Below are 18,928 nucleotides of genomic sequence, written 5' to 3' on the forward strand. Positions count from 1 at the left end.
GTCATCTTTGGGTTTGAAGCAGCAAAACCATTGAACATAATGACTTGAGTGTAGCTTAAAGTCATTTCCTTCCTTTTCCTTGACACTTCAAATGCACACCTGCACTGGAGCCCCCTGGCAAAGGGGAGCTTTCTGTGGTGGCCCATTGGACCTTGGTGGTGGCCCACTGGCGGCTGCAGGACTGGAAGTGCCTTTAAGGCAGTTTTTATTGGCAAAGTTTAAATCTTTAGCCGTTTACCAACCCCAAAAAACACAAAAAAAAATTTTGTAAGGGTTTGGCTGGGTTGGTGATAAGGAAAACCCTTTTAACCGCACTGTGTTTGTCCAAAAGATGTAGAATTTGGATTCAGGAGTCATTTTAACTGAAACTTTTACTTTATAAAGAAAGTAGCAGAGTGAGACCAAGAGAAAGGATTCATAGTACAAAGTGTAAAACAAACAACTGCCCCCCTCAAACAGAATTTATTTTTTCCTTTTTTTTCCCTCCAGTAGGAAGCAGGAAAAATTTAACTTGAAACTTCACTGGCTTCATGGGGCAGTTGCTACCTATGGTTTAACAGGCACTGAGCAAATTATTTCTTATTTAATCTCTCCCCTACCAACAGTGCTCATTCCAACTGCAGTGTCCCTTTTCTGCCACCTAAAGGAAGCAGTAGTGCCCCATGGGTTCTTTTCAAAAAGCAAAATCCGTTTCCATCACTGTAGCCCAACTTTTTTCCTTAATTCCTGATAATGTGTTCTCATAACGTGGCAAAGAAAGGAACAGGACACTGCCAAAATTCATCATAAACCATCATTGAAACCCCAGCATTTTAACACAGATGTCACATAGGAGAAATTTGGAAGGAATTCTTTTTTTTATCATGGTTGTCCAGCACATAGGCCCCAGTCCAGCAGAGCACTTAGGTCCATGCTTAACTTCAAACATGAGGGAGCTGAAGTCAAGTGTGTGCTTAAGTGTTTCCTTCGCATTGGCTGCCAGCACCAGGACGGGGTTTGGGTCCTACGGTAGCAGGTGAGTCATTCCATAAATCTCTCCATATTATGAAGTGATTGCATGACAACTTTTCAACTCCAAATAACCATTCCTGGCTTTTTTGGCACCAGATGAATTAAACTCTCGCTGTTTGTACATGGGTCTGTAGTGTCTGTGCATAAAAATGTGTAATTTCACCTTCTGCCTGTGCCAGTTCTCAGATTTTTTGGGGGTTGTTTCTGTGTGGGAATTTAGAGCAACAACTCAAAGCTGCATCCCTGAGATAAAAGGTCAGGCAGCATCAATTCAGAGAGAATTTCTTGATGATTTCCCAGCTCACTCTGTTTGGTGAAACAGAACCAGGTATGAAATGATCCAATTGATGACTCTGCCATCCTGGCACAGCTCCTCAGTTCTGTAGGTTTTCTCTGCCTTCTGAGAGTTTGATTTGATTTTTAAATGAAGTTTGGGATGTTTAGAATCCTAAAGGAGCGAGGAGCCGTGAGGATCCCCGCCCTTTCCCAGCTGGGCTTTTGGCAAAGTGTCATTCCCGCTGTTAAACACGGTGACCTCGCTGCCTATGATTTACTAACTGTTTTACAAACATTTCCTCACTCTGTGAGGTTTGATATGTTCTCCATCCTCAACAGCTCAACAGAGCCACTCAACCACCGAGCCAAACCTGCCTTTGTTTACAGCTTTTCCGGAAATTTTCGCAGAGAAAAAAAACTTTCTCCTTTTCCAATGTTTTATTTTTAAGTCAACACTTTCTATGGTTTATTTGTGCAAAGCAACATTTGGGTACAAGGTATTGCACGGTGTCCAAATGGGAATTGCTGCCTTTCTAAAAATAAATTGGGGGTCATGTGAACCAGTGCAGAAAAATCTGAAGATACCAAATATTACAGGACCTTTACATTTGGTGGTTCTTTTTTCCATAATATTCTGGGCCTGGATTTTTCTGAACTTTTTTTCCCACATTAGTTTCTATAATAGAGCATAACGTAAAATGATGAAACACAGGAAGGAATCTTCTTTTAAACAAAATTATCAGTGTTAAAAATAACAGTCCTATTTTCCCTCAGTGTGTATTTTTTTTCTTATAAAGGCTTTATTTAGTAGCCTTGCTATTAGATATACCCAAACAGCCCAGTAATATTTAAGTGACATTTTATTTCATTAAAAGCTTAATTTTCTTAAATGCTAATTTGTCTCATGTGCCTTGAAGTCCCACAGATTTAATTTCAGGTTTTGGGCAGGGAACTTGAAACTCGGGGAGCTTTGGAGAAGGAAATCAGGCAGCTGTGCCTGGTCTTTGCGTTGAAACTTAGCGCAAATTAAAATTAGAATGGGATGGGAATGTTTTTATTAAATGTTTTCACAGTGGAGATATGTTTCATGGAAATGGCCTTGTTTTGATGACAGTTTCTCAGGGTCAGGGTGGAATTTCTAGGGAAAAAAGGAGACAAGAATAACCTGGGCTGCCTGGGGAAGGGCACACGGGGCCCCTCGTGCCCAGGTAGCCGATGCTCCCAGGAGTGGGAATTTCTCTCTGTTCTCTCTGTTCTCTCTTTTCCTTTTAAAATACACATTTATTTACCATATTTATCATTTCTATTGAAGATGCTGCTGCATTTCTATTGGAAATGTTGCTGGTTTCAGCAGCAGGACAGACACACTGGCCTAGAAAGAAGTTCCTTTCAGTGTTCTTCATTCTGAAATATCGTTTCTCTCTGGTGTTTCAGAGTAAGGAAATAAAAAGGGCTCTTTTATGGAATATTTTTTGTGTAAATTAGCAGTTGATAATACAAAAGGTATTAAGACATTAAGGGAAGGTCGTGTCCTCTGCTAGGTGTACAGGTCACTCAGGACTGGGTTTTAGATTTAAATCTAGTTCCAAATGAGAACTTAGTTTTGTTTTCAGTCCTGATCAGTTTGTTCTTTAAGCTGTAACCCACTGAATGTGAATTTTCAGGCCTATCTGAAAAAGAAATGTTTTCTTTACATTTTACAGATTGGTAAAGTGAAATTTGAATGACCTAGAGAGGTGTTGACATTGAACTCCTGCACAACAGGAATGGATATTGTTGAAATACCTCCTTGATCTGGTCGTGTTTCTGTCCCGTGGCTATATTACATATATTGCATTTTTAATCCTGTGAAATACAAGTGAATTAGAATTCTAAATCTTCCTTTTAAATGCATTAGATTATTAATGCTGTTAAAGGAAATACCCACAAATGGAATTATTTCTGGAGGTTTTGTTTGCTTGTTTTAATCACTCAGAATCACTCAGGCATTCCAAGGGAATTTTCTGTGCCAGGCTACCAAGTCAAAGTGAGAGAAAGAACCTTCACCAAAGGAAAACAAGCTTTAGATACAGATGAGAAATACTTTGGAAACACTTTTTGTGCAGAAATTAGAATTATTAATGTAATGTCTGTTCTTTAATGCCAGTGTTAGGATGAAAGCTAGGAGAAAATGGGTTTGAATACTGAAGTAAATTATTATTTACTCCATGCAAATTAAAATAATTCAAGTAAGTGAACATTTACTTCAGTTTCCAGCCATATGTGAGATTTAAAAAAAATAAAAGGAGGAAGATAAAGCTCATGTAGAGTGTGTTGCAGCCCCACAGAGGCACAGGCTCTGCTGCCAGAGCAGGGCAGTCCTACATTCCCACTCTGGAAAAACATTTCCTGCCCCAGCTTGGTGTGAAAAATCGAGGAATAAGTGAGTGTCAGGCAGCCTGTGCTCAGAAAAGCGATTAAAGGGAGTGAAAGTGTCAAATGCTGAGTGTTGGGTTTGTGTCCCCAGGATGAGGAAGGGCAGCCTCGTGCTCACACCGTGATCCCAAATGTTGTGTGTGACTGCAGGGGAATTGGAGGAGCCAGGATTCCCTCAAAGCCTTCATCACACTGCCTGTCCTGCCTTGTGCCTGCCCTCCAACCAGCAAATATCACCCACTTTTAATCTCAGATTGTCGCTTTCCTTCTTGGCTTTTTGCAGTTGTTGTGGTTAGGACAATGAATATTTCCTGATGGGTTCACATCAGTGAACTCCCAGGATTTGTTGAGTTTTTGTCTCTGTCTGAATACGCTTTTAAAATGTTCCTGTGCAGTTTGGAGGCTGTGTGACCTGACCAGGAGCAGCAGAGTAGACAAACCAGCACCATCCTGCTGTATCTGGATTTAAATCCATGGTTTTGGTCATGTCCATCACCCCAGAAATGAAGAGAACAGCCCAAGCCACGTGTTCAGCAAAAAAAATTTCAGATTTTTATAAGAAGTCATTAGACTTCATAAAAAATAGATGTCCACAGATCAAGAAAGCAGGTCCAAGTCCTGACCACAGGTGTGTTTCAGAAGGAATTTGGGATGAATCCTGATGGGAGAGAGGTGCAGAAAGAAGGAAAATGATCCCTTTGCTTGTCCCTTGCTGCTGAGAGCCCTGCAGCCAGCTCAGCACTGCTGTCCTCATGCTGTGGTAACAGGGGATGATATAAGCAGTGTGGAGTGGTTTTGTTGCTATGGGAAAAGTGCTAAAAAAGGCTGGATCTCTTGTAGAGCTCCCATCCTTTGGGTATTTAATGTACAATTTCTGCTAAGGACACTCAGAATTATACCTCTGATTTTAAATTGCTTCAATGTTGAAACATATGGTCTCGTGTGCTGTTCACTAGGAAACAACTGGCTGTTTCCAAGCTGCCAAATTCAAATAAACTCAGCTGTAGGAAGGGGGAATCTGCAGCAGCTCAGAGGAACTTTAAAAGAGAGGATTTTTACTGAGAAGCCAACCTGACATATAGAAAAATGCTAATTAAACTTAGTGCCATATATCGGTAACAGATAATTAAATGTTAATAACTGAGAAGTTTTTCAATTAAAAATGAACTGGTTTGTGTCCTCTTGATTTCTTCAGGGGGCTGGGGCCGTGTCGCTGTCGTTTGTGGCGTTCCCTGCTACAGTAATCATTTTAATAAAATGCAATTATCTGCATAATTAATTTCTTTGACTGCTCTGCTGTGTCCTTCTCTTGCAGAGGCCAGAATGTCAAAGATCAAGTAGACTGGAGAAAATAAAAAATTCACATCGTGAAAGGATATAAAAAATACTTGGAATTTCAATGCATTGGCTTCTATTTATCTCAAATGTCAAGGGCAGTGTAAAATGTATTTTTAAAATGTGTTTTTGTATGGTTTGAGCCCATTCTTGGCGTAGTTGTGAATCTAGAGGGGCCATTGTTCTTTGAGAGAGTTTGAGGGGGTTTCTTTGTACAAAGTGACAAAAAGAAGACTTGGAGTACTGGGCTGCCATTGTTCCTGTGCGGCGCTGTAAAATTTGATTTGAAATTAGGACCTCGGGGCAAGCTCTTCAATAGCCAGTTTTTATTTTCTGCCAGCATTTTAATCACTCTTGGGCTTAAAGTGGATGACCAACATAATGCCTCTATGTTTAATAGAACAGTTCATATCTTGAAGGCCAGTTAACTGAATTCAGGGATCTGTCATCTGCCCAACATTAGTCTTTTCTGTTTCCTGTCTATTTATGAAGATAGCTCTGCACTCCAGCTAGCTCTCAAAGAAGAGCAACTCTTTCTTTCTCTTCCTTTTTTTTTTTTTTCCTTTCCTCTTGGGTTTTTTTTTCCCCTCTGAATTTCTTCAGAGCTTTGCCATCTCTTTCAGTGATGCCTTAAAGGAGCGTCAGGACCCGCTCGTGTCACCAGATGGGGCAGGGACAGATGGAAGAGTCAGATTTCCCAGTGAAACGGGATGATGGGAAGGGAAAAGTGATACCCAAGCCTCGTGCACCTCCTTGGGATTCACATTCAGGGATGTGTGAGTAGGGCAAGCAGGAAAATTGGGGAGGAAACAGAGGTTTGAAAGAGCTGACATCCGGGTCATGCTGCGCTTAGGAGAAAAGAGACCACAGAACATTTGGTCAAATTCCAGGGGTGGTTTGATGGGTTTGGGTTATTTGAACACTCTGGATGGGTTCATCCTGGCAATCCATGTCTGTGTTTGCTGGGGAGGTCCCAGGCTGGTGGCCTGGCTGCACATGGAGGAGCTCAGAGTGTTGGATGTTCTGTGGGGCAGCGCTGGGGATGGGTGACCCCGGTGTGCACATGGGGCCTAAAGCAGAGGTGGAGCTCAGGTTTAAAAGGCATTTAGGAAATGGGAGGGAGCACATAGGAAGTTTTGATGGTTTAGAAGGAGCTGCTCTGGGAGCTGTAATTTCTCCAGCACCGCTCAGCCTGTGTTCCCTGAGTTCCCCAAGTTTCCTGTGTTCCCTGAGTTCCCTGTGTTCCCTGAGTTCCCTGTGTTCCCTGAGTTCCCCAAGTTTCCTGTGTTCCCTGAGTTCCCTGTGTTCCCTGAGTTCCCTGAGTTCCCTGAGTTCCCTGTGTTCCCTGAGTTCCCTGAGTTCCCTGTGTTCCCTGAATTCCCTGAGTTCCCTGTGTTCCCTGAGTTCCCCGTGTTCCCTGTGTTCCCTGAGTTCCCTGTGTTCCCCAAATTCCCTGTGTTCCCTGAGTTCCCTGTGTTCCCTGAGTTCCCTGAGTTCCCTGTGTTCCCTGAGTTCCCTGAGTTCCCTGTGTTCCCTGAGTTCCCTGAGTTCCCTGTGTTCCCTGAGTTCCCCGTGTTCCCTGTGTTCCCTGAGTTCCCTGTGTTCCCTGAGTTCCCTGAGTTCCCTGAATTCCCTGTGTTCCCCATGTTCCCTGTTCCCCATGTTCCCTGTGTTCCCTGTGTTCCCTGAGTTCCCTGTGTTCCCTGTGTTCCCTGAGTTCCCTGAGTTCCCTGTGTTCCCCATGTTCCCTCTGTTCCCTGTCCCATCAGTGTCCTGCCCCTCCTATCCTCAGCCTGGCATCCCACAGGAGCTGGATGGGTGTCAGGGTGCTCACAAGCCAAGGTGACATTTCAAAAAGCAGCAGTCCAGTGCAAAGTGCACTTTTCTAACAAAGATGTCAGGATTGGAACAGATGTTCCCTCAAAAATTTGCTCTGTGAGTGCTAATTGTGACAGTGTGACTGGGGAAGGGACATCAAGCACCAGGCTGCTTCACACTGACCACTAACTCATGAACTGATGCTTTCTGATTGAGTTACAGCTGGGCAGAGCTGAACCAGCAGCCCAAAGCAGAAGGGGAAAATGTTTCATATCCCATTACTAATTATGATCTGTTGCACATTAAAATTAATTCATAGTAAGCTGAAATTCGGGGTTGGTTTGCCAGAAATGAAACAACTTCAGGCACAGATTTGGGTATTTCAGTCATAATCATCTGATGCCTTTATTGTCTTTATTTGTCCGAAATCAACAGAATGCAGCTTGTTTTGCACACTGTTCCACTGCAGGAGTGGAGTGGCTCAGCAGGGCTGGGGATCCAGGAGAGGTTAAGGAATTCAGCAGCATCAAGCAGAGCTTTTCATTCACGTTCAAATGGAGCTGTGTGGGTGGCTCCACAATGTGGGAAACGCTTTTCATTGAAGAATCTGAATATTTTGTAAGGAAGTGAATAGTTGCAAATAATTTTTTTTGTAACACTGAAATAAAGAACAAATGAGCTATTCTCAGAGCATACTGAAGCGTTACTGTCTTCAGTGATTTAACAGAGCTATACAGAAAAAAATATTCCAAACTTGACAGATTCATATCCTAATCTTTTGCTCCTTCATCAGGAGACTGCGTGGTTTGTGTAGCTGACACTGGCTAAAGCAGGAGGAGTTAAAAGGATACATTTGCTCTAGCACTGCCTTTTGGGAAATACAACTCAATTTTTAAAATTATAAATATCAGCTAGAACTCCAGTGGTCTTCAAGGGGCCCATGGGCTGGGTACATCCCCAAAACACCCAGCAGCTCACATGTGCCAGAATTTTGGCTCCTGCCAGGCCACTGAGGAGACTTTGGGGCTTCATGTGAATATGTCAGAGCACTGGCACAGCTGCCCAGGGCAGTGCTGGTGTCCCCATCCCAGCAGGGATTTAAAGGATGTGTGGATGTGGCACTTGGGGACGTGGGTTCCTGGTGGCTTTGGCAGTGGAACACTTGGACTTGATGATCTTAGAGGGCTTTTCCAACCTCAGTGATTCTCTGCTAGAATGTAACAGGGAAATTTTACTCTTTATTTTGCTGAGGTGAGGTTTTTCCCTGAGTGCAGGGTTTGAAGGACAGGGCCAGACTTCGGGAGTCCCTAAATGACATTCCACAACTCTGCTTTCCTGCATTCCCACCCTGATCTCCAGCACTGATGCTGCAGGGGTGAGGTGGGATTTCCCAGCAGGAAAATCACTGCAGGAATTCAGGGCAGCTGCTACAGCCCCGTGTGCTCTGTGTTCCCAAATAATAAAACTTCAGCAGGTCCAGGGGATCTCCAAGGCAAGGCTGAGTAGCTCAGCATCAGCCTTCACTAAACATGATTAACTTTATCCATCTCCTGGTGCATTTCTTTCCAATCCACTCCAGTGCTTGATTTAATTTTCCTTTTATGTAAACTCCAAGATTTAGCTTCATTAGAATGATTGCAGGGATTCCCAGCTCACGGCCGGCTGCTCCCTGCTCCCTCCGGGGGTTTCCTACCAACCCCTCCAGTCTGGTGCTGTGGGGGCAAAACTGCAGGGCAGGAAGGAGCTGGTGTGGAAAAGTTGCTCAGAGAGGAAATCTGGTTGGAATTCTGCTTGGGAAAATGAGCAGCTGCTCAGATCTGCTGGGGAGGAGAGGAGCAAGCCCTGGCACTCAGGTCAGGATCTCTGCTGGGATCCACACTGGGGGAGGCTTGTGCCTGTTTTCCTGAGCTTCCTGGGAATTTGGTAATCAGTAGATACTCTTCCTTTCTTTTTTAGTTTTATTTTAATAACTAAAGATCAGGTTTGAAATAATTTTTAACAGATTTTATAAAAACTGCAGTGCCCTTATTCTGAATTACCCATTTTGCCTGTGCCCAGAAATATATCATGTCCTATACAAGCTTTTAGTTGTTTTTACCTTTTCTAACAAGTTCAAAATCCAGCCACAATTGTTTTCAAGCTTTAGGAGGTTAATATTGTATAGACCATTTTAACCACCATCTTAAACTTGTTTTATCACCAAAAAAAAAATAAGAAAAAGGAAGGACTACTGGCTTTTTCCACAATATTAGATCTATCATATCAGAGTCCTTTATTGAATATTTTATTGACCGTCTGCTTGCCCTATGCTAACCTACCTGACATCCAAAGTTTCTCCCTCTCTGGAGAGGCCACGTCAGTTCCCATTAAGCAGCTGAGCATGAATTTTCCCTTCTTATTTCCTGTGGATAAACTCCATCCCAGCAGGAGGAACCTGGTGCATCCCAGGGGCAGCCAGAGCAGCTCGGGGTGGATTTAAGGTGGCCTTGGCAGGGGTGGGCTCCACACACGAGCATCTTCCCTTTGGGGCTTGCATCAGCATTTTGTATAATTTTGTTTTACACAAATGTAAAGGTATTGAAGAGGAAAATTTCTTCCCCTGGCAAGTTAATTACTTGACTTCTCATAGAAGCAAAGCTTGAAGCAAAAGGGAAGAGGAAAATGCATCTTCTGCTTAAATTAGGCAGCCTGGCCAGGAACAGGGGTTTGATGTCCTGAACTGTTGCAGTTTTAATTGCCTCAGTTAATTTTCCAATTTATTAAAAAATGTTATTAATATTTCATTTTACTTTCTGCACACCCTCCTGTTAAAATGCCATAATATTTATATTCTATGTTTTCTATTTATTTTCCTAGAAAACCAGAAGGAGGTTGTGTCACTGTAGGGTTTTATGGCCCTACAAACCCTTTGCTTGCAGAGTCTGCTCTGCTTGGGCACCCTTGAGAGCTCTGTGCTGAGCCTGCTGCCCTCTCAATAACGTGCCCCTGGTTTTTTGCTGTGCTATGTGACATTTACTAAATAGTTTTAATATGAAATAGGTATAAATCTTTCATAATTCCTCAGCTGACATGGTTGAAATAATGGACAATGTCATTATGTGCCTTCCTTCGTATGCAACGATTGTTTGACAGACATTGTGGCGTCTCTGAGCAAAGCATCCACGGCGAGGGAAAAGAAGATTTTCCTCCAAGCAATAAAATATTTTAGGCCACCTTTCATGGCATATTATTTAATTTTTTTTTTTTTTTTTAAACAGAATCTCAAAATATTTAGAAAATTTGTTTTCCTTCAAGGAATAAGAATTCGTACAAGAACTTAAAACAGGACAACTCTACCTGAGCTTTACTATTCTTGAAAAGCTCTCGGGAACAGAAAGCAAATTTGGAAGAACAGATTATTAGATTGTGTTTCTAAATGTATTTTCATTTTGGTGGAGTTGGAGGGGTGAATAAAGTTGGTTCAAATTATATCTCTGGGAGTGTGTTGGCAGCAACGTGTGTCTAACTCAAAATGTAATAAGAGATGGAGGAAATTTAATTTTTTTATTGTGGTTATGGAGGTCTGTGGAGAAGGATGCAATTCTTGGGACATGTAAGGCAGCTTTGGGTTTTTAGTGCTTTTCTTTTCCAAACTTGGTGTCAGATGTTGTAACTTCATTTATTTTCCCATTAGCTTTTGCTAATGATACTAAAACTTCCTTTAAAAGCTTTCCTAATTAATGATCTTCTTGCTCCCAAACAAAACCTATATTGTCTGTGAGAAGTGCCTGAGTATTTTAAAAACAACGGGCTGTTGGTAGGTTTTATTGCCTCATGAATTTAGGGTCAACACACCTATTATTTGCCAGAGTTAATTTGTGCTGGGTTATTGACTGTTGCCTTGTTGGGGATATCTGACTCTTGTAAAAGTTACACTCATCTCAAATGGTTGTAATTTTATTCTTCATGTTCTGGTGCCACCATATTTAGCTAATAAAGGAAGGGGAAGAGTTGTACAAAGCAGGTATTTAACTACAGGCTCAGGAGAGCGAGGGAATGAGGTTGTCATTACTCTTTGTATTCCTTCTCTCTGACACTGAATGGTTTTAATTTTCTTTTAGATAAGGAAAGGGGAAAAGACAACTTTGTTAAAATTGTAAGATATGTAAAAAAGTACAAGATACTTAGTTTTAGGATCTGTAAGTTTTTAATCAGATTTTTCAGGTGGCTCTGTCTGAGCTCAGGGCTTGTCCAAGAGGAAGTTTGGCCACTTGCAAAGAGCTCAGTGGCACTAAAATAATCAATTCCCTGCCAAAAAGATGGGAGAGCTTAGTTTGATGTATAACTTGTGTGTCAAGGTGAAAATATCCCCCTTGGACACTCCACACTGGAAGCACAGCAGATAGTAAAGCTGGCAGTTGGTTTAAAAACCCCTAAGAAACCATCCCTTTTGTGTTTACAATTCAGAATTGAACTGGGGAATTGTTCCTTCTCGTTTTTGAAGTGTCTGCTTCCATCCCAAATCTGAGCCATATGTCCTTGTGGGGTGAAAACCAGAGTTTTCTACAAACCAGCCTTCAAATAACCAGTGCCAAGCCCAAAGTCTCTCGCTGTGCCTTGCTCTCCAGACTCCAGTCGATAAAAAGTTCCTCAGCAGAATCCAAATTAGCACCAGGAAGTCATGACCTGTAATGTGGGAGTTGGAAAATATCCATTTATTCTGCAGGGTGCACTGGGAAATCACGTGTTCCTGTGTAGGAAATTCAGGAGAGTGGTGAGCTTGATCCTGTTATCCCAGTGTTTTCCCAATCCCTTTTGTTTTTTTTCTAATGCCCAAATACGTTATTATTCCTTTGCTTCATTCTGGGCTGACAGAAACAATTCAAAAATACTCCTCAGCATGCTGGATCTCTGCAGATCCAGGGACTGAGACCCTTGGCACAGTCACTTCCTATTAAAAAGTGGAGGATTATTCTGACCCCTAAACCCAGCACTGCTGAGCAGGTGACAATCTAATTCTCTGCTTGATTTCCAGCAAGCTCTGGCTTTTGGCTCTCTGCAGTGGATATTTATTGCATTAAAAGGGGGAAGCATCTGAGACTGGTTTAGGTCAATTCTAGGAGTTTCCCTGCCTGCCTCAGCCACCCTGAGGAGGCACCTAAGGAGCTAAAGCATCTCTGTTTTTATGGTTGCTTTATAAATAACTGCCCCAATCCTTCCTGAATTATTTTTGCTAGTTTACAGTGTGTGTATAGCTTTTAAAACTGGAAAACCAAAAGCTGGCTCTGTTCATTTTCTCACAAAATTGTAGCCAGAGGAGTGAATTCATAGCTAAGCTCTTACTCAGTGGCTACTGTATTATAAATAACTCTTCACCTTGGCCCTGTTTCTCCAGCCATTACTCACTGTGAGTAGCACATACTCATGAGCACAGAGTAGCAGAGAAGTAGATGGTTCTGCTGTCATTACTCACAGTTTTAGTACCCTGGCACATCAGGAGATCTCTCTTCAAACAAGGCGTCGCTTTCCTCAAGAAGTGGCAAGTTTTCCTACCTGGTAAGACTACACTTGCAAAAATTACCCCAAGGAATTAATACAGAAGATAAATCAAAAATTAAAGCAGGGAAAAGTGGGGAGAAACTATAGCCTGGGATATTTGGAAGGGTGTATGACTAAAAGTGGTGCTGTGTTTTTATCTTGGGCAGTGTCAGGAGCTGAGGAGCAGCTCGGGAGCACTGATGGGAGAGGCATCACCTCAACCCCTCCTGCTTCCCCTCACCATCACTCTGCTCTGCTTTCAAAGTGTAAATTAACTTAAAGGTTCAAAGCTTTTGGGAAAGATTCCAGACCAGAGGTCATCTTTCCTGCGTGGTTTATTGGCTGGCCTGTGTTTGCCCACATCTCTAGTGTTTAAAGCTGAGGGAGTTTATGAAATTTTGATGCAGGAATTAGGTTGTTGCTCATCTTGTACCTTCTTGCTCATATTATTGACAGTACCACTGAACTGCTTGAGGCAGATAGTATCTCTGTGATCACTGTGCTATTTCAGCTCTCCACTGCTGACAACATCAGAAGTGTTTTAACAGGGTTTTAATGGGCAGCCTCTGCAGCTCCTTGGAGGGTTGCAAATAGCTGCGTGAAAAACCTTTTCTGCCGCTCTGAGCTGACATGCCCTCCTTTCCTTCCCTCCCCTTCCCACCCAGCTGCTGCCTGCCTGTGCCTGCAGCTCTGCTCACAAGTCCTCCTGACATGGGCACTGTGCAAGTCCCTGCATCTTTCAGGAGGAACAGCAGGGCTGTGAAACCTCTGGGAAGGGCAGGGAACCCTAAATCCCCTCCTCTCCTCCCCAAACAGCATCACACGAGTTACACCAATGCACAACACAGAGCTTTCCCCTCTCTGAGCTTTGCTGCTCACGTGTTTTTCATGATACCCCAGAGCAAGACTTAACGATTCTGAACAACCTTTATTTTTCAGCAGAAAACGGAATAGGGTGGAATAAATCCCTCCTTTTCTCAAGACAAAGCATTGATTTGATGGCAGCAGTTTCTAGCTGAGTGCTTGCCTTGCTCTGCTTGTTACCAGAAATGAGGCTTGGAGAACAGCTTTATTTGCACTATGGAAAAGCTTTCTCCTCCCTATTTTGCTTAATATAACTATAATGTGCCCTTTATCACACTTCAACTTGAGTAATCCCAGTTTGGAAATAGTGCAGAAATACCCATGGGAAAAAGCAGGAGAAACGTACATTATAAAAAACACACAGGCCAAGCTCAAAAGATCCACTGACATGTAAATTTAATTAAAAAATTATAGGTTTTCAATGAGGGCTTGTGTCTTCAATTTACCAGTTTCCATGACTTCTCCAGCAAAAGTGTTTCTTTTTTGCATTCTTGGTGGAAAACACGCTGAGGGCTATTGCAGTCTCCAAGAAGAGTCTCTATTCTGTGTCACAGGGAAAAAATAAAATTACCCAAAATATGTACACTTGAAATAAGTAAGAAAAATATCCACTTTCCTGTTTTGTTTTATTTCTATCCTCTAACAAAAGTTAAACTTTCCAGTAACCAGCAGTGCATGAAAAAGCATGTCCTAACTGTGTGAATAAGCTTCCTTTTGATTGCATGTGCAAATTTTAAGCTATTTTTATTCTTTCCATGAAAGATGTGTGAGATTGGATAAAACAGTGGTGAGTGGGTGAGCAGAAGAAGAGCTGATGGCCAAAGGTAGAGGCTCATGATATAAAATGTCTCTATTCAAAGAGGATTCTAGCTTAAAGAAGAGAATCCCAAAGTTTCTTTGTTAAAAACTTTTAATTTCTTCACCAACTGCATGTTTAAGGGAAGAAATCCCAGCAAAGGAACCCCACCTTCCTTGGTGTGATGTCCCAGCACCAAGGGGTGTCCAAAATCCAGAGATTCTCCTCAGTGTCCTCAGCCTCAAATCCTGAGGGAAAATAAAACTTGAATGTCTTGGCTGCTAAAACTTAAAAGGAAAATCCCAAGGTCTTTGGAAGTCAGCAGGATTAAATGCTTTTCTTAACTCTATTCTTCCATCCCCTCTTCTTCCCGCAAAGCCCTGTGCAGGCTGAACCTCTCAAATACCAGGGTATATAAAAGCTACTTCTGCTTAATACCCATTATTTCAGTTTTTAATGCAGTAAAGGCAGTGGCTTTTGTGGTGCTTGCTTAAGTCCAAAGCAGCTGCTGAAAGGAACAAATCTTTAGGTTAAGAGAGAGGAAAACACCCCTTGTCTCTGGAATTTCAGCCCCTCAGTAAATAAATGGAGATATTCAGAGCAGAGCTGTGACTTTCACACTTTCTGCCTCCAAGCCTGTGGGTTCTGCTGCAAGTTGCAGCACTGAAAACCACTGTGGTTTTTGTTTCTGTAACTTAATTAATAAAAACAATTCATCAGTAGCTGATGCCTTTCAGAGTGGTTTTTCCCTGAGTCAGCTTACTGTGGAAGAGGTTCATTATAAACTCCAATGAGCAAAGCAAAAAGAAATAGGCAGAATAAAGCTTCTGATGTGGTGGGCTTCTCTTAGCCGAGTTTATCTGAGGAAACTTAGAGCCAAAATGCTGCATTCTCGTTTCTATACATTATTCCATGTCTAACATGGAAAAAAAAAGAGTTGAAATGAGCAAGAGCAGAAGGGACTAAGGGAAGGAGAAGGAGCCAGAGCTGCTTTACACTTATTTTTATGCAGATTGTTTGTCACCTGTGCTGGTTGAGTGGCTGCTTTGAAGTTAGTCTGGCATTAGTGTTGTGCCTTAGGCAAGGTTGTTTGCTGCCTCTCTGTCCGTGTTATTTCACTTGCTTTTATGTTCACTTCTATCTCATAGATTTGCTCTGCCAATTTGGATGTAATTGTATGAAACTTGGCTTTTGGTTTTATCCCGTGGCATTTGCTCACACCAGGCATCCTTTACCCTGCAGGACACTTGGTGAATGAAAGGCATTGGATTGACCTGGTCACTCCTGAATTTCCCATAAACAAAAGTGTAATATTTTTAATCTTCTTTCTTAACACATTCTAAATATGATCAAAACCAATCAGAAGTCAGAGGGTCAGAGACACATTCATTCCAAATCTGATGTAATTATGCCTCTGATGGTTGGGCTCCACGATCCTAGAGGTCTTTTCCAACCAAAATGATCCCATCTGGATGCACCAAGTGATTGCAGTAGATGTGTGAGGATCTGCCTGTCCAATAGCTTTGGGCTGTGCAGGATCAATGCAGAGATTTAAGGGATGAATTCATCACTGCAGATGTTTCTTGAACATCATGGAACAGAAACCAGCCTGTAATTGCACAGGTTATGTCAATACTTGAATCCTCCTGGTCTCCTTAATTCCCAAATAAGTTTTTATTCCACCTATCTAGGGACAGGCAAGGTGCTGCACAGCCAAAGGGCACTTCCTTGCTTCAGGGTTGAGGAATTCCCTCAAAAATAAACCCTGTGTGTAACTGGGGGTTCAGTCACCCAAAATAATGGCTAAAAATTCCTTATCTTGCCTGTGCTTCTTCAGCACATGGAGCAAACGTAAACTGCAAATTAAAAAAAAAAACCAACAGAGAAAATAAAAAGTGTCTTGTGCTTCCCTGAGATTGCCAGGTCCAGGCCAAGGCCACAGTGACAGACTGAGACTCTGGGTCATGCTTTACATCCATTTGTATTTATGGCCTGATTCTGAAGGGTATTAAATGTATAAAATATGTATGTTTGAGTGATGGATTTGAATCTCCAAGTCACTTCACCCTTAATGTGCTTTTAAGTGTTTTCATGACGATGTGCTTAGGTAGGAACAAATTGAGCTTGTAGGGAAGTTTAGGGAAGATAAAATTTAGGATGCCTCGAGCTTCTTCAGATGGATTTAGCAGCAGGAGGAGGCAGGACTGGAGTGGGGCTTTCCTTCCCAGTTATTTTGTTTGCAAGGTGGGCCAGTCAGGTATGAAACAGAGATGTCAGTGATCAATGATGCCTTTGGCAGAGGTGAGGGTGTCCCTGCTTGTGGCTGTGACCATCCCAAACCTCTGCCATGGCTCTGTGTTCTCCAGTGCCAGGGATGGGACAGCTCATCCTGCAGATATTTCCAGTCACATGCTGCCAAGCGTTTTAGGCAAATTTTGTTTAAGCAGCTGTCGGATGAAAACTATCAAAGCTCAGTTTTGTTCCTGGAGCTCTCAGAATATTCCTCATGGGTTCCTGGGGCTGAAAGCAGTCATGTGTGGCAAAGCCACACTGCCAGCCTCTTGTGCTCTGGAATTTAGAGGGAAATGAGGATCCTTTCCCTCTCATTTACTTCCATTGCTGCCTCTTCCTTTATTTCCATGTGCAGTCGTGGAACTGGGCAGCTCCTTTCTAAAATGCAATATTTACCCTGTGCCACTTCTGAACCTGCATCCTCAGCAACAGAATTGATTCAGTTGGTGCTGCTGCACTTTTAATGTTCCCTTTTATGTTCATGTTTGTTCCAACAGAGTGGCCACTAGCACAGACGACTTGAACTTGTATCACCCGCAAACTGACAACGCTGGAGCCACCAGTTTGTCATTATCCCTCCTAGTGTATCTGATTTAATTTTGCAACACTGGATTAATTCTTAAAATTGCAGTGCTTTTTGCTCGTTAATGGTCAGTAAATGATTCGGGGCGGGGGGGAGGGCTGGTGGGGGAATGGAATTCATCAGTTTTGCAGTCGTTTTAATTCTTCTCGTTTTAAGTTGTTCTATAAATATGTCTTTATGGATGTAGTTTTACTAGCTTAAAAACATCTAATTGAAACCAGTTGCTTAAATCTCTTTGGATCAAGGAGGCAGTAATAAGCAAAGAGAGTATCTTATCCCTGCAATCCAGAAACGCTTAGTGACTGGTATACTCAGTGCATGTGTAATCAGCTTCTTGTTTCATCTAAAACCTTAGCTCTTTTGGTGTGATTTAGTACTTCCCCAGCAGCATGGTTTTCCTTGTCTGTAAGGTTATCAACAAATATATAAACCAAAAATGGTTTTTTGAGAACTCTCTGGTTCATTTGTGCCCTCTCGTCGTGGGGCTGCTGCGTTGCAGCACATCCCGGCCTTGATTTGAGTCCTGTAAATTAACATTTTGTTGGACATTATGTAATGTTATTCTAATGACTTAACGTTTGCATCAGGCAGGACTGATCTCTGCTATTTTGTAATGCCCCCCAGCAGATGAAACCTCTCTTAGAGGAGATCAGCCTGGGCATTTACCTACTGACGCTGCTTGGGAGTCCCAAACCACGGAGCTCCCAGGGATAAGAGCTCGGATATTCCTCTGCTTCCTCAATTCTGTGGGATTGGCTTTGGCAGAGGGGGTTATTGCTGTGATTTGGGTTTGGGAACTTTTGTACTGTTTGTTTAATGTCAGAAATGTGGGTCCTTTCTGGCTGATGAGATGTAATGACTGCAGATCCCCGTGCACGGTGCGGGGGTGCTTGGACGATGTGAACGCTCTAAATTATGTTGTTAATACATTTAAACAAAAATTACTAATGACTACTCTGGCTGCTGGCCTGTTTTTTCAAGGCTCCTACCTGCGTCCCTCTGGTTTGAAATGTGGTACCATTTTCCAAAGGGATCCTCAGAAAGTGCCCCAGCAAAGCTCAGAAGTCTGTAAATGATCCGTGGCTCATTTCCAGGCGGGGAAACCAGGGAAAGAAAACCAGTCTGTGCTGGGGGAGAGGGAAGAAGAAGCCACGAGTTTTTCCTCGTGCAAGTGGGAAGTAAAACAGGTTAAATTACGTGAGATTTAGTGATTGGGTTTTTTAAACATCTGTGTTATTCATCTGAATTGGACTGTTCACATGGGCCATTGTAATGTCTCATTAGGAGTAATTAATGGAGGTGGTAATTTCATAAATTGCAAACACACATTTAATAAGATTTTGTGTATCTTATTCCTTAAACAGGCAAACTGTGCCATGGACTTTACTCAGAAAGTTGTGTCATTTATTTTTTTTATTTATTTTCCTTTGAAATGCCAAATAATTTCACAGAAATGTATCAATCTGAAGGGTTCAAGATCAGCAGTGTGGCAGCACCACGGGACTAAGGAGCACACACTTGTGCAGCTTCTGATTCTTAGTCCAGGGTTAAAACTCAGAGTTCAACCCCTGAAAATTCTTTTTCCAAGTCTTTGTGATAAGCAAGCAGCACTTCACACAAGGCCTTTGTTGGAAATCACCCGTGGTTTGGGGCTTTAAGAAATGCCTAAGTGTGTTCTGCCCATCTAAAAGCCATCCATTACAAAAAATAATCAGACATCCTTTTTTTATTCTTGTACATTTGTGTCATTCTGCGAATCAGAAGCATTTTGTGTGCTAAGGGCAATGTGCTTTGCTTTTGGAATTCCTGAGTTTCACTAAAACCCTGGGGCATAGTTTGTTCAGGAGACCTGAGGTGACCTGTAAATGGGAGCTGCTGTGTCCCTTTGCTGCTTAGCAAGATCATTTTAAAGAGAAAGTGAAATGCAGTGTCCAGATATAATGTGATAACATCATAATCCAAAGAGAAAAGCAGTATTTTTATATTAGGTGACCCATTGAAAGCACATTCCTCTAAGATGG

General features: G+C 42.3%; 1 protein-coding gene across 11 annotated transcripts in view; it reads left to right on the top strand.

The window, feature by feature from the left end:
- The window catches only part of BCAS3 (BCAS3 microtubule associated cell migration factor), a 305,724-nt gene that overhangs the window by 185,106 nt on the left and 101,690 nt on the right, over positions 1-18,928 (top strand). Inside the window, exon 24 of one of the 11 annotated variants that reach the window (XR_009279308.1) lies at positions 16,822-16,974. The exons of the other annotated variants lie outside the window; for them this stretch is intronic. The gene's annotated coding sequence lies outside the window, so the exon portion shown is untranslated. The remainder of the gene's footprint in view (positions 1-16,821; positions 16,975-18,928) is intronic. 11 annotated transcript variants of the gene reach the window in all.

This window comes from Poecile atricapillus, chromosome 21 (assembly GCF_030490865.1).
Source record: "Poecile atricapillus isolate bPoeAtr1 chromosome 21, bPoeAtr1.hap1, whole genome shotgun sequence".
In the NCBI taxonomy this organism is placed as follows: Eukaryota; Metazoa; Chordata; class Aves; order Passeriformes; family Paridae; genus Poecile; species Poecile atricapillus.